The following is a 14,988-nucleotide window of genomic DNA, read 5'->3' on the forward strand; positions in this document are numbered from 1 at the left end:
TGATACAGGTTGGTAACTGTGAATAATCTATAACTCTCTACCTCAAAAGGCGCGCTTTATTAGAGTGATTGTCTGTGAAATGTTCAGTGTTGAAATGTTGTTTGAAACAGTTACATACATAAAAGACAAAGTTAGTCGGTCTCGGCGGAGTCTTCTCCTGCTGACGTCATCACGAGTGCCGCAAAAATGGTCTGATATGTAAAAAAACAGTAGTAAAGTGTTCTGAAAGCTCCGTACACTATGAATGTTTAATATTTACATTGTTTAATGACATTAACAGGATTTACATGTACTTAGTACAACTGGGTTAATACTGTTTATAGTGAACACTGATTGTTAATAACATGAAAATGGTTGTTTCCGTTAAAAATATTTTGCTACACATGTTGACATAAACATTTTAGTAAATACATTTTAGTAGCCTGTAATTATTACAGAGTGTCAAGCTTGGCAAATTTAAAGGGACAAAATGTACTAATTTGGATGATGCTGAAAATAAGCAGCAGTATTGTGACCAGTTTTATACTGTGAAAATTAATGCACTTTAATGAGTACAAGTGTTTATGGACCAAGAAAAAGGTCACTGAGGATGCGTGTGTGTCAGAACTGGTAGCACATCAGAATGAAATTGTGCTTTATTGAAAACGTGAGAAAATAGAATGCAGTGATGGACTTTAGTGAACTGAGAACTCAAATATAAAAAAACTGGAATGTTGTACAACAGAAATGTGTTTATGAGCTTTGTTCATGATTTTGAATGTGTTTAATAAAACACACAGAAAAACAATCTGGAAAGAAGCATGGTGCACGACGTTTCATTGTTCCTGTTTTATCCACCTGATACAGGTTGCATACACACATTTGTTATTGTGGACTCATGCTTGAGACCCGTAACATGTAGTAGAGCTGGAAGTTTGAATCACTGGTTGTGTCATGTGTATCCATTATCAGTGGTGCAGATATCCTTAATATTCCAGCCTGCAGCCATGTAAAGTCTTGTGCTGCTGACTTCAGCCGCAAGGCAGGAGCAGCAGTGATGTGAGAGGGCAGTCCTGAACAAATGAAATTGTTTAGCAAGTGCCTTAACACATGCTGACACAGTGACATCGACATGTTGCTCACGAATATGATGACAATCAAAGAGATCAGCAGCCTTCTGGAGATGTGTGACGAGAACCCTGATAACAGGCTGCGGATTTATGTAGTTTTCTTTTATTTGTTCACACAGTAGAGAGAGGCAGAGATAATGGGAGAGAATGAATCACCAGCGAGCCGCAAAGAGACCAAGGAAGCTGTTTATTGCTCAGAGAAATACTGTCTTACATTTTTTTGACGCAACAGTCACAACCATTCATTAATAATAAATGGGTCCTCACTGTGTCTGTGCAAGTTCATATACTACAGCTTTATGTAGTGGGTCCTGTAAAGGCAGAATAGAGACACAACAAGATGCTCTGTGATACCATTCACTTTAAAAAGTGCATATGTTATGTTTTTGTCGGCTATATTTCTCATGTACCTGGTTCCTGGCATATGGAAATACACACTGTATTTCAGTTTTTGCAGCAGGAACATCTTTGAAAAATATAGCACAGTTCCAGACCCTAAGTGGAGACTCTCCCGCCTTACTTGTCCTCTACCCCTCTTGATACCAGGCATTAATGGTCCAGCTGTGTTTATTATTGCATAGGATTTAGCTCAGCAAATAGGATGGAAATGTCAAACATTCAGCTTGTCCCGCTGGAGGAGACCTTTTGACTCTCAGTGTTATAATCAGACAAGTCATCTGACCTTCTATGTTTAAGGCCTGGAGTTGCAACATGTCGATCTTGACCCAATTTTAACTCACAGAAAATACAGCACAGTACAAGATAGTTATAATAGATGAGGAAAAAGATCCTGAAAGCATGCACATCTGTTCAACACAAATTTGAAAACATTTACAGTGCTGTGAAAAAGTATTTTCCTCCTGATGTCTTCCATTTTTGCATATTTCTTGCACTTAAATGTTCCAGATCATCAAACTGATATTCATTTAATATTAGACAGAGATAACTGACAAAATACAAAATGCAGTTTTTAAATGATGATTTATTAAAGAATTTGAAAACCTACATCACCCCTGTGAAAAAGCAATTGTCCCCCTGAATCTAATAACTGGTTTGAGCCACCTCTACAATTGCAATCAAATGTTTGCAATAGCTTGTCATCAGTCTTTTACATGGCTACTGAGAAATTTTGACCCATTCTTCTCTGCAGAATAGTTTTAATTTAGCCACATTAGATCGTTTTTGAGTGTGAACGGTTCTTTTAAGGTCTTTCCACAGCATCTCAATTGGATTCAAGTCCGAATTTTGACTCGGTCACTTCAAAACCTTCATTTTGTTCTTTTTGAGCTCAGAGGTGGACTTGCTTGTGTGCTTTGGGTCATTGTCGTGCTGCATTAACCATTTGCACTTGAGTTTTAAGCTCATGAACTGATGGTGGATATTCTCCAGGAGGATTTTCTGATATAGAGCAGAATTCATGGCTCCATCAGTTATAACAAATCATCCAGGTCCTCAGACCATCACATTACCGCCACCATGTTTCACTGTTGGTTTGATGTTCTTCTTGTTCAGTGCAGTATTAGCTTGATGTTACAGACCCATGTCTTCCAAAAAAATTCCACCTTTGACTCATCAGTGCACAGGATGTTATCCTAAAAGTCTTGGGGCTCATCCAAATGGCAAACAAACCTTTATGTTATTTTTGGTCAGTAGTGATTTGCACCTTACAACTCTCCAATGGAACAATTTTCTCTCAGTGTCTTCCTTACTGTGGAATCATGTTCACTGACTTTAATTGAGGCAGTGAGGTCTGCAGTTCTTTCGATGTCCCTCTTGGTTCTTTTGTGACCTCCTGGATTAGATATCGTCGTGCTCTTGGACAAATGTTGGTAGGCCGGCCACTCCTGGGAAGGTTCACCACTGTTCTATGGTTTCTCCATTTGTGGATAATGTCCCTTACTGTGGCTCTCTGGACTCCCGGAGCCTTAACAATGGCTTTGTAACTCTTTCCAGACTGATAAATGCCAGATAGGAGATAGGTGCAAGTGTGACTGCGCATGGTTGTTTGTCTCTTTGTACTGGCTTACGATACACTGGCGACCTGTGGAATAGGCTCCATCCTTGATCAACCTTCCAAGGAGTAATGCAAGTATAGATAATGGATGGATGGCTGTTTTGTGTGGTGATATTCATATTTTGCAAACAATGCTAGGTTTACTTCAGTACATTTTTAGTACCAGTCATGCAATGTTAGGCTGTTGTTTCCCCGACACTCCGCTTTGAATTTTAGTCACAAGGTGTACTAGGTGCTGCACAGTGGCTCCGTGGTTAGCACTAAGGATGGATGGTGTACTAGGGATGTCTTGATTCCAATCCTAAAAAATGGGATTGATGATCAAGGCCATTTTTAACTAATTGGTATCAGCATAAACCTAAGCCTGATCCTTTGCTTAAGTCTGCTGTCATGCAGGTGTTGTAAATAAAACATTCTGAATAATTTCAGCATTATCAGTCTAAAACTGAAGCACATGTATTACAGATCAAGTACACTGGACATTTGTCCCATGTCGAAGTACATTTGACATATGTCCATTGTATGGAGGTCATTAAGTGTCACAGAAAACTTGGTTTTGTCATGGTGCCCATCTACTAGCTAAACTCCCACGGTACTCTGTTTGACAACACAGAACTCTCACCTTCTCTCGTCACTACAGTTTTAAACAGTAAAAGCCAAGATGTAATGGTGCAACCAGGTCCAAAGGCTAATCTACAGTACTTCAAGTGTGTATTCACACTGGGACTGGGTATCGGTAGATGTGTAATAAATATCTAATAAATATTCGATGACTTAGATCATTTCAAGGGCAACATTAAAATTGATTGGGACCACTGTTCCCTCTAAGCTGCGCGGGTGCGCAATTGCGCACTGCTGACACGGTCTCCGCGCACAGATAATCTGTGCTGCGCACAAAAAAAAATCCAACCTAAATTGTAAATAAAATAAACATGTAACAATTCATTCTGTGCTATTTTTCAGTGTGAGTCAGTGAGTGACCGGTGACTGGCTGTTGCAGCCAATGATGCGATTCACATACGTATTTACCATAGACTGTATATAATGGTATTTACGCAGCTAATCAACGTCAGGCGTCCTTATGTGCAGCCATCGTTGTTCTCATAGATATGAATGAGTAGATAGGACACGCCCTTTGAGCTGCGTGCTACGGCGAGGCTAAGCTAGTGGGGGCAAAGTTTCAGTGCGTTCCTTGATGTAGACGGCGTGAAAACGGAACAAGTATGCCGTCTCACTGTGCTGCATACAATTACACACTGCGTCGTACGATTGAGACAAGGAAACTTGGAATCACTTTTCATAGTTGATGATTGGGATTACAGGCAGTTCTTTAGGACTGCTCTCAAATAATTGAAATGTTACTAAACAAGGTTATACTTATCAAATTAAATAGCTCTGGTCTCCAGTATATTGGCGAATTCGGTTCTTTGTACTTAATTTATTAGCATGATTTCTTTTTAATATGTTGTGTACAGACTTAATTACTTCTCTGTCTACTTTTCTTACTCCATGTAGGTTTCCCAGAGACTATGGGTTGAGGAGGAATTGGAAGTTTGTCGGCTTAGACCTGGTGTCATTCCATCAGTGTTAAACTTCCCGGCTCATCTTGGAAGAGTACGTGCCAGAAAGACCACGACCAAGCAGCCTTGAGATCTTAGGCAGCGTCTCCCTGAGGTGGGTGTCAACGGTGTTCACGTCAGGTCTGTGGTAATCCTGTCAAAAAACAAAACAGAAAAAAATCTAGATTATAAATCAACATGTAACCAAAGCACTCTGTGTATAACGCCATAGTATAGGATGTAGTTCAGAAAATGTCAAAGTATAGTATGCTTTACTCAAGAATAACATAGTATGGCCTGTAGTTCATAGTACAGCATGTTGGCAAGGAAAAAAAAAACATAGATTATTATGATGGGTTCAAATAGTGCAAAAATGATTAGGATGTTTGCCTAAATTGTCATGTATGAAATGTGTTCAAAAACTGTCATAGTGCAGTATATTGATGAAAATAGTATGTAATTCAAGAAGAAACATCAGAGTATCAATATGTCATCTAAAAAATGCCATAGAATAATAAATTTCATTGCACAAGTAAAAGTATAGGTAAATTTTAAAACTGTTCGAATTTATTATGTGCTAAAAAAAACACAAAAAAAAAATAAAACAAACGTCACAGTGAATATGTCAATTAAAAAAGCCTATAGTAGATGTGTCGCCCAACCAACATCACTACGTTATAGCATGTCCGCTCTAAAAACGTCAGAGTAATAGCCTTTAGTCCAACAAGCGGTTACAGTCAGGTGAGGGAGCAACACAAAAACAGTCCAAACCTGGTTTCCAGAGGGTAAGACGAGTATTTATTTGAAGAGAGCTTTACAACAACACAACATGTGAGGGGAGTTAAAAACAAATGGGTGTTAGTAAAATAAAAATAAATAAACAGACCTAAAAGTGAACTTCATGTTGACATTGATGGGCATTCCAACCAGGAACAAAGTAAAAGATAATCAATACGAAAAAAACTCTTCCCTGTTCACCTCTTAAAACCCAAAAACACACCTGCAGTAGCACCCTAAACTAAAACTACCAATGGGTTCCCTGTTTTCCTTTCTGAACAAGTCAAAGGTCCCTCTCTATCTCCCCACACATCCACCAACCACTGGAACACATCTCCAAAAGTTCTGCCAGGCCAGCTCAGCTTCCCCTCAGAAGAAAGTGCCGCACTGCAGATGAAGGAGCCTTTTGAGAGGCAGCTGGCATCGTGATTGGACTGTACTTTGGTCTGTTCCAATCCAGCTTCAGCTCCAGAGACGGCAGGCGGGACGAGTCAACGGAGGCCTGGTGGACGAAGGCATGCAGCTGAGTACAATCCAGAAAACAACAGAGGAGGAGTGCAGCGGCCCCAGGGCCAGAACAGAGTAGCATCGTATGTCTCTTAGAAAACATCATAGTATAGCCTTTGGTATGAAGAAACGCCATCATATACATCGTATATTGTACAAATAACAAGTCAAAGGAAAGAGACATACATTGTAGAATTGTAGTAATTCTGGGCTGACTGATTTACTGATTATCAGTATTTTATTTTTTACTGATTTATGGTAATAAATACATTGAAAAATGGTGCTACTTTGGCTCTGAACCTTAATCTACCTGTGGTCGCTCTGTCTTCTGGAGTGATTTGATTGGTTATACGTCACGAATAAAACTCCTTTAACTTAACATCTGTAAACAAAACAAAAATGTATCAACAAAGTTTTCTGTTAGAGTTTGTTCTTCTAAGTTTAACTCCAAGATTTTAAATACTTTCATTTACTGCAAATGAATATCTACTCCAAATGTCTCACTAATAATCATTATCAGCCTTAAAAACCCACAAAACACCCCTCTATACTTGACAACACTTAGTACAGTCCGGTTCCCCCTTCTATAAATCTGCTTGGAATCTACCACTTCCTGTTTGTCAAAGTGGACTTCTACCTGGACAGGTTTTGTTGGAGCTCATGCAACAAACATTCTGGGTAACTGCACTTTAATATGGATGGAAGACACTGAATTAGAGTCTGTTTTAATGAGACTGAGTTAAGATGTGTAGCTCTGTCATTAAATAGGAAATTATTTCTCAGAATTCACAGAGAAAAGTCTGAAATGTTTGCTAGGTTAGCGTCCCACATGTTCTTTGGCTCAGCTAAAGCTAACTCTCGCCAACTTCTGGATCTCTTGAGTTGCTTGTTAAAATATCTTGCTGTAGGTGCTGAAGCTCAGAAAGTCTGAGATGTTTGTTCAAAATAAGCTCATTCTCAAGTCTTATCTAAACTGTCCTCTTTTGTCTGAACTTTCCCTAAACTTAGGAGTTAATGACAGAGCAGCACATCCAGACTCAGTCTCATTTATGTAGAGATTAAACTTCAGTGTCATTCATTGATGTTAAAGTGCAGTTTTTCAAATGTTTGTTGCACATGCTCCCGACCAAACCAGTCCAGGTGGAAGACGATGTGAAGAGAAAGCTCCAGAGGATGAATATCACACATTTACGTTGGAAATAAATGTCCTTTAATTAGACATCGTCATGCAAAAGTTGGATTTCCCTTTAATGATGTTCAAATCTTTGTTGAGTGTTTTGTTGATGTTGGTTTCTAAATGTTTTCTGACACTCGGCCCCAAAGATTAAAACCTTCTACGGCTCACAAGCTGCAACAGTTCACAGATTATCAACTATCTTTCTGACTAAACTAAGATAAAAAAGTGAAAAACTGCCTGATTCCTACATCATGAATGTAAATCTTTTTGGTTTTTATGACAGTAAACTGAATATATTTGGGTTTGACATTTTATAAACCAAAACAAGAAATGAATTACTGGAGAAAACAATCAACAGATTAATGGACAAAGAAAATGTGTTTTCCAACATATATGGCTGAATTACTCCAACATTACAAGATACATACAATTTGAATTCAATTTTATTTATATAACACCAATTACAGGTCAAATTGTCTCAAGACGCTTTATTTTTATATTTTTTGTCATATTTAAAATATGACAAAGTAAGAAATTTAAACCTCTTGACTAATCCAATTTATTATATGGTTTTTAAGAGACTAATCGACAACTAAAATAACTTTCTCCACTAAAACTAATAAACATGAGGTCAAATAGAAGGAACAGTTTTAAATACTGCTGTCCCACGACGACAAGAATAAAGTTTGTCAACAAAAACTAAATCTGCTGGTGGATTCCATTAAAGTCCTAATAAATGATAATAAAGTGTGATACTAAAGGTTTGTGGTGCTAAAAATGTCAAAGATATCAAGTTGAACATCTGGATGGAGGTTGATAAAAGTTGACCTTCTTTCATTTCTCTGGAGTCGACTCCATGGATTTTATGGATGGTGGTTAAAGACCTGCTCTTCTAGTCATCTTCCTTCTAGTCGCTGTAAAAAGTCAGTCCATCCTGGCAGACTTCAACACCTCTTCATGACAACTTGTTCTGCCTCCGACCTGGTGGAAACTCCAGAAACTCGGGAAAACCCGTCGAGACTCGAAGAACTCGTGGAGACTCGAAGAACTCGTCGGGCGGGGGAAGGTGTGGTGGGCGGTGGTGGGAGGTGGAGGGAGTAGGGGGGGAGGCCACCACCCACCTCCCCGCCTACTCTCCGCCCTGACTCCACCCAGACTCCGCCTCGGCTCCGCCCATGTGGTCACTTGGAAACTACGATGCCAAAGGGACGACGAATTTATTTCTTTTTATCTGATCTGTAGCTCAGTGAGTTAAGGATTTGCCTATGGAGCTGCAGGTCGCTGGTTCAAGACCAGACACTTCTTAAATTTTCTCAAAACTCTGACAAAGACAAACAAAGAAAAAGGCCGGTGGCGGGTCTTGAACCTGCGACCTTCCACTCTGTAGTCACTCTTCTTATCCCCCTGAGCTACTCGCTCAGATACTAATCTTCTGGTTTTTGCGCATTTATCATCTATTTTTTGCCATTTTCGAGTTTTTTTTTTAATGTGTGTCTCGACTTGACCGTTTTTCTCAGGAGGTTGGACTTCAGCCTTTGTGCTGGAGGGTTGAACCCTCATTTCCAAGACTTTCCAAAGCCTCCACACCTCCCGAGTCCTCAGGACCTGAGCTTTCACACAGTCTGAGGGCTGAAATTTTCTAAGTCCACAGTAGTTCTCTGTTAGTTTGAACCTTCAGACAGTCTGAGGACTGAAATTTTCAAAGTCCCACAGTAGTTCTCTGTTAGTTTGAACCTTTAGACAGTCTGAGGACTGAAATTTTAAAAGTTCTTGAGTAGTTCTCTGTTAGTTTGAACCTTTAGACAGTCTGAGGACTGAAATCTTAAAAGTTTCTCAGTACTTCTCTGTTAGTTTGAACTTTCTGGTTAACAGAAGCCTTAAAACTTGTGACCATGAGTCTTGATTTCATAGTTAGACCATCCATCTGAGTTCTTCTCAGACCTTCACCTGTGGGTTTTTTAGAAATCCTCAACAAACTTTGATTCTCTTCACTGAACAGTAAAGTTTGTGGAGATCAGAAGGTAACATTAGTTTGATCAATGCCTTCAACTACTAGTAGACTTTATCTGGAAAGCAGTTTTCTGAAATGAGTTCTTAGTAAATCTGTCCACAATCAAACCAAGAACATAGAAAGAGGAAATGTTTGAAGAAACAACTTGATGTTTTCGTTCAGACTAGAAAACAGCTGTAAGACCTTTTATCTGTTTTTGCTCTTTTTGATTGTTTTATTGTCTCTTCTGTTGAATTTGATCTTCTAAAGTCAAACTGGTGTCTTTTCAAATGTTTTGTCTTTAGTTTGATTCTTCTTAAACGTTTAGTTTTGCTCTTTTCTCACATTTTATTCTTTTCTAATGTCTGATTTAATTTCAAAATGTTTTGTCTTTTTAATGTTTGTTTTTTCAAATGTTTTATCGGCTTGTTTGAGTTTCTTTTTCTTTCCCAATATTTAATGTTTCGATTAAATCTTTAAGGTTTTTCCTTTTTAAATGTTTTACCACCTTTTAATGTTTAATTTTCTTTTTAAATGCTTCATTGTATTTTCCTGTGTAATTCCTATTTGAAGTTTTATTGTCTTTAAGATGTAATTTTTCTAATTAAACATTTAATATATTAATTAAATGTTTTGTCTTTTTTTTAAAGGTTTTAATAATCTAATTAAATGTTTTGCATTTTTTTTAAATGTTTAATATTCTTGTTTAATTGTATTTTTTAAATGTTTAATTATGGAAAATATTTTATCTGTAATGTTTAATATTTGGTATTTTTAAAATTTTGTGGGAATTTCATAATACATGTATTGTATCTTGTTGAATTATCTAATTCAATATTTTGTCTGTTTAATAGAGTTAAAACATTAAAATACAATTAAATTATATTAAGTAAGTAGTATTAGTATTAATTTTTTTCCCTTTGATTTAATTGCTTTTTGTTATGTAATTTATTTCTTTAATCTTCTTTTTCTGTCAAGATTTTAACCCCAACCTTAAAAATGAAATAAACCCTTAAATCACAATGAAAATACTTCTGTTGTCACAATCATGAGTTAGTCAATTATTCAGTTTATCAATTCAACTTTATTTGTTTAGCACCTTTTACACAGATGACAAAACTAAACAAGCAAAGAGAAAAAAACTATGCTAAAACTATGATTAAAACTCAAAAACATTTTTTAAAAAAAAGATTTAACATGGTAATAAAATATGTTGTGTCCAGGGGATGGAGGGAGTTTATTGAAGTCTTCTTGGGCTCACATGGGAAATCATTTAAAACATAAACTTGATATTCAGTCTAAGGAAACTGCAGAGCGACAGAAGAACCAACAATATCTCCTGTTTTCTCCTTTAATGAGTCGACTCTTCTTGTGCTTTCAGACCAAAGAACTACAGACTCTTCACAACCTGCTCAAACTCTTGGTACAGGACCTCACCACACGGGTCAAGAAGGTTTCTGTCTCATTTCTACTCTGAAGCTCACCTTCTCCTGCTCAAACTGCTGACAAATGTTTCTGCTGCTCTAAAGTCTGGTCTCCAGAACTTCCTAAAAACTCTCCAAGTCTCTTCTGCTGCAGGTTGCTTTGTAGAACTGTTGCAGAAAACCTCACTAAACCACATGGAGGGGCCTCAAGATAGTCGTCCAAATGAAACCATACAAAAACCAAACTAGCACAACCCAAACGCTAAAGTCTCCTGCAGCCTACCAGAGAACCTCTGAGAACAGAGAATCAGGACAGGAACTCTTACCTTCTGGACAACCAACGTTGGTTCACAAACAAGAATACAGAATGTGTCTGACCAAAAACCTCTAAAGACTCACTACAGCCAAGATAAAGACACAACTCAGCTGCACCAAATCCACTAATCACTGCACACATTAGCACCATGTGCTAACTGTGGCTAAAGAACCACATTTACCAAGACAACTATCCAGTACAAAGCCCTAAAACACACCAAGAAACACATTAAAGACGATTTTACTGCTGGAAGCTGCAAGCCAACGCCTAAAGAACAAACTAATGCAATGGAGCCAAACCCTGTTCACTGGTGGAGAGAAGCAGAGGAAATGTTTGTCTGCAGCTAAATAAAGCAGGAAGACACTGAGCTGCTCAGGTGTTCCTGATAACACCAAGCTGCTCAGGTGTTCCTGATAACACCAAGCAGCCACCTGGACAGCCAATAGGAACACAGCTTACTGGAAGTCCAGAGGGCTGGGTTAGTGAAGGAAATTTAGTTTAAAGTTGAAGCAGAAAGTTAACAAAGAAAGTTGAAAACCACCTTCTGATACCTGAAATCTCTGAGTTTTCACACAAAGAACACCTGAACATGTCAAACTGGTTCCATAGTAGAACCATCATTGTAAAAACGTCATAGTATGGTGTGTTGCTCAAAAAACATTAGGACCCGGCTGTCAGGGGACAAACATGTAAGAAACATGAGAACAGAGAGAACCCAACCAGTAGGTCACAGTTTATCATCCCCCAGTCATCTCCTGAAGTCCATATGGTGAGAGACATCAGTATCTGGTTGTTCATTTACCAGAGGATGCTTATAATCATGCTGATGTGGTCTGTACTCTACAGTATTTTAGTGACTCAATAAATGCCTAAGTTGTTTTTTTTAAAATGCTTTTTAGTTTTTAATAAACATTTAACAGCCTATATGTGATCAATAAATGGCCTTTGCTTATCTTAAGAAAAATTAACTCAGAGCTCTGATATGTTAACAGTACTAAATAAATCAATAAATACATGCATACACACAAAAATAAGTTAATACATTAACTGTGTTAACATAAGATTTAGATTTTTTTTTTTTTTTTTAAAAGTTGTTTATGTTTTTGCAGAATCCAGTATTACTCACTGGTTGGTCGTTACATTTTAGTTTGATTTCACTGTTTAACATGATGCCACCTCTTTTCAGACAGAACCTGTGATAATAAAACAATACAAAATTTTTAGTTCTGTGTTAATAAAGCACTTAAAGCTTTAAGTATGGCTAAATGCTTTTTTCAAAATTAAATATATCACTCCTTAGGTGGTAGTGGCCCCAAGTTCAGTAAAGTTGGAAAGATATTCACAGATTCGGACTTCCAGCATCAATAACTCGTTAGATATAGGTTGTCAAAACATAAACGGTGCCTCTTTCCCATTGTTGCAAGGCAGACAATGTGCTACAAGCCCAGTTTTATCAAAAGTAGCTGTCTTTCAAGCTACAGGAATAACATTGGTGTCTATGGAGTGAACAGGGTCCGTCTGCAATTTGCAAAACCGCTGCAACAGTAAAGAGAGACAAATATTCAATAACTTCACTCTTATACATTGTAGTGTCACTAAAATCACTGCAGCCTTCAACTGGCTCCTGTTGACAAAGTGTTTTAACAGAAATGTAAATGCTGTAATTTGATTCTTTTAATGAACCATGTAACTTGAATGGATGTGATGCTGGTGTGACCACAGTGCACACGTCTGATGTTGCTCACAGTGGTCCAAGGGACGCTCAGGGAGTTTGTGTGTTTGCTCAGACTCAGGAAAAATTACAGGGAACATTGATTGGGACATCCCCAGACTGTACATTTTATTATTTATTTTAAACACACTGTGTGTCTCCTTTGGTCCTCTTGGTAAATGTTCTTCTGGAAAAAGCATAATAGTCTATTTTCAACCGTTCTTTTCATTTTTTAATTATTTTTTTGCGTTTCCCCTCGATCATAGACCCCCATTCAAATACCTGACTGTGGTGTAGTGAGGTGCTTCACATGTAACATGTTGTGGTTGCCTAAGCTGGTGCATCATGTTTGAATATTTTGACTTCGGTATGAACAGATGTCTAGTTTCAAAGGAGTGTGAATTGGATGCTTAATGTCTTAATAACTTACTCTGATTACAAATAATCAAAACACAGAATTATTATCACCAAATATTGTTTCCTGACAGTCCTCTTTATTGCATTTATATGAAGATAAAAACACAGTTTGACAGACTTTTCTCAAATGGGCTTTGAAATACCACTAGTTTAACACTGAGCAATTCAATGATAAAAATGGAATGTTTGTGCATACCACAGAAAATACCAGGAGACAACACAGTGGGTTTTCGTTTGCCACCGGCTGAATGTGGCTTTGCTGATAAAGCACTGGAATAGTGATTAAATCCCACCTCTAACAAAGGCCAATTACCGGTAGTTATTTCTGACAATAGCTGTAGACAAGGGTTTTCATTATCACCAAAAATCTTTCTCTTTGATCATAATCAGAAAAGTCACATTCAAGTGTGCTACATACAAAATACACTGCCCATCCAAAAAAAAAAAAAAAAAATTGCACACTATAATATTTCATTTGACCGCCTTCAGCTCTGCGAATGGCACACATTCACCATGGCATCATTTTGATAAGCTTCTGCAATGTCACAGCATTTATTTCTGTCCAGAGCTGCATTAATTTTCTACCAAGCTCTTATATTGATGATGGAAGATTCGGACTGCTGAGCAAAATCTTCTCCAGCACATCCCAAAGATTCTCAGTGGGGCTGAGGTCTGGACTCTGTGGAGGCCAATCCGTGTGTGAAAATGATGTCTCATGCTCCCTGAACCACTCATTCACAATGTGAACCCCATGAATCCTGGCATCGTCATCTTGGAACATGTCCATGCTATCAGAGAAGAAAAACTCAAGTGATAGAAAGATCTGATCATTCAGTATATTCAGGTAGTCAGCTGACCTCATTCTTTGGGAACATAACATTGCTGAACCTGATCAACCCCAGATCATAATCCTAACCCCCCACAGGCTTGTAGCCACTAGCCCTGATGAGTGCATCACTTCATCTGCCTCTCTTCTTACCATGATGCAGCCATCACTTTGGAACAGGGTAAATCTGGACTCATCAGACTACATGACCTTCTTTCATTGCTCTAAAGTCCAATCTTTATGCTCCATAGCAAACTGAAGCCTTTTTTTCTGATTAGCCTCGCTGATCAGTAGTTTTCTTAGAGCTACACAGCTGTTCAGTTCCAATCCTTTGAGTTCCCTTCGCATTGTGCATGTGGAAATGCTCCTACTTCCATTATCAAACATAGCCATGAATTCACGTCTTGATTTCCTACGATCATCTAAGAGTTTGTTCCAGCCACATTTCTTCCTCAAAGATGATGTTTCACCACTATTCTCCAGGTTTTAATAATGCGTTGGATGGTAACCTGCTCTTAACCTGCTGTTAGTAGTTTCAGAAATCTCCTTAGTTGTTTTCTTTGCTTGATGCAGGCCAGTAATTTGACCCTTCTGAAACAGATTAACATCCTCTCCATGACCACAGGATATGTCTTCCAACATGGTTGTTTAAGGAATGAGAAGCTCCTCACTGCATCAGCTATGGTTAAATAAGTTGTTGCCAGCTGAAACATATTCATCACTGCAGTAATTATTCAATGGAAGGCTCTTATCTATTTGCTTAGTTTAATCCAAGTGGCAACTTTTTTTTGGACAGGCAGTGTACATCTTCATCCAGCAATACAAATTATGCACTGTTACAGTTTCTATGGTGATTACTGGACCTCTCATAGTCTTTTTAGCTTTAAAGAAAAATTTCAAAGGCATGATATTTTATCACTAGCAATTAAAGACTCACACAGGACTAGAGAAAATGTTGGATGGACAACTATAATGATAGAGTCCACTTTGACTAATGGCTTTTCATTTTAAAGGTCCTGTTAAACCTGCTCTGAGACATTAGTATGTTGCTTGAATCTATGTGAAATGCATTTCTGTGCCGGATGTTTCAGTCACTCTATACAGACATTTCACAGAAACCTTTATATCTGTGAGTGTAATCTTTCACTGATATAGCACTAG

Source organism: Amphiprion ocellaris, chromosome 10 (assembly GCF_022539595.1).
Source record: "Amphiprion ocellaris isolate individual 3 ecotype Okinawa chromosome 10, ASM2253959v1, whole genome shotgun sequence".
Classification (NCBI taxonomy): domain Eukaryota; kingdom Metazoa; phylum Chordata; class Actinopteri; family Pomacentridae; genus Amphiprion; species Amphiprion ocellaris.